Source organism: Aplysia californica, unplaced genomic scaffold, assembly GCF_000002075.1.
Source record: "Aplysia californica isolate F4 #8 unplaced genomic scaffold, AplCal3.0 scaffold00776, whole genome shotgun sequence".
Lineage (NCBI taxonomy): Eukaryota > Metazoa > Mollusca > Gastropoda > Aplysiida > Aplysiidae > Aplysia > Aplysia californica.
Window position 1 is genome coordinate 313526 of NW_004798046.1, and position 1263 is coordinate 314788.

At 38.7% G+C, this 1263-nt stretch overlaps 1 protein-coding gene and 1 long non-coding RNA gene across 2 annotated transcripts in view; one reads left to right on the forward strand and one right to left on the reverse strand.

Moving 5' to 3' along the window:
• Positions 1-1263, forward strand: part of LOC101848694 (nascent polypeptide-associated complex subunit alpha, muscle-specific form) — a gene marked incomplete at its 3' end in the record, with an annotated part of 29595 nt that overhangs the window by 5385 nt on the left and 22947 nt on the right.
• Positions 1-1263, reverse strand: part of LOC118478646 — a 9020-nt gene that overhangs the window by 1977 nt on the left and 5780 nt on the right. The window lies entirely within an intron of this gene.

Genomic DNA, 1263 nt, shown 5'->3' on the forward strand with positions numbered 1-1263 from the left:
CAAAAAAAAAATAATAAAAAATAATTTTTAATTAAAACATTTTAAAAATTAAAAATTAAACAATTTAAAACATTGTCATGTGTAGTAAGTGTGTAAAGAGGCTGTTAAGTAGAGTGTGTCGTCTCCTCAGTGTGTTTGTGTGTGTGTACTACGCAGGACTAGGTAAACACATCACGTATACGGCCTGTCTAGTGTTTGCTGGTAGCTGCAGTGACCTAGACCTACAGTTTGTGATAAGGCTACTAGTACTACTAGCTACTGGTACTGGTATATTCTAGTGGCTAGTGAAGAATGGTAGTTGGCGGGTGGGTGCTCTGGTATGGTTTGCTCCTTCTTTCCTATCAAACATTGGTATGGTTTGCTTTACTTCTTTCCTATCAAACATCTATCGCCTTTATCTCTCCTCCTTCTTATTTATGTTTGTTACTTGCTCTCTTGTTCTCTCTCTCTTATCTTCGGCACTTATGTCATGGCCTTATTGCGCTGCAACTGCAAGTGCTGTAAAACTCGTACTAAAACTTTTTTAAAAATAGTCAGTGGCTAGTAGTGGTAAATGGTGGTGGAGTCTTTGGAACAAGATTAACCGGAGCTAGTGGAAGGAAGAAGGGTTCCTCATTTCTTATCAGCCATAGTTAATGTAGGGCTCGCTATCTGGATGTTGGGTCGAGGTTCTTGAACTTGTTAGATTCTAGAAAGAACAAACAAAACAAAGCAACAACAGAAAAACCCTCTTCTCAATGCTGGTTGATCATGTGCTGATTGAATCTGTTTTATAAATGAAGGCCCAACTTTTTTTTTTGCAGCTTCAAAAGCAATGTAGATCTAATGCAAAAAATAAAATAATTTCTAAGTTCTAAGTGTATATCTTTTGACTCATAAAATAAAGAGAGTAGTGAAGGTCAAGCTGATCTGTTCTGTTCTAGTTGGGGACTGCCACTTGCCTTGTTCTCTGTCCCCGTCGTTTTATACGAGAAACATTCTGAAATTATGAAAACTGGGCCAAAAAGATGGGAAATTATGAGATTCTGTTACTTTCAACAAAGAATGGTAAAGGAAAATAATCAGAAACTATGCAACATATGATCAAATTTTGCTAAATTATGCGGGGTGCATAAACCCACGGGGACAGTGTTCTCCTGCAGTTTTGTAGCCTGATGTCCTCTATTCACGGGAACACAAAGAAGAGGGGGGAGGGGGGTGTAACGCTTTCTATATCATACAAGGGGATGGGGGGTGTAGATCTCTAACGCTTACGAGATCGGG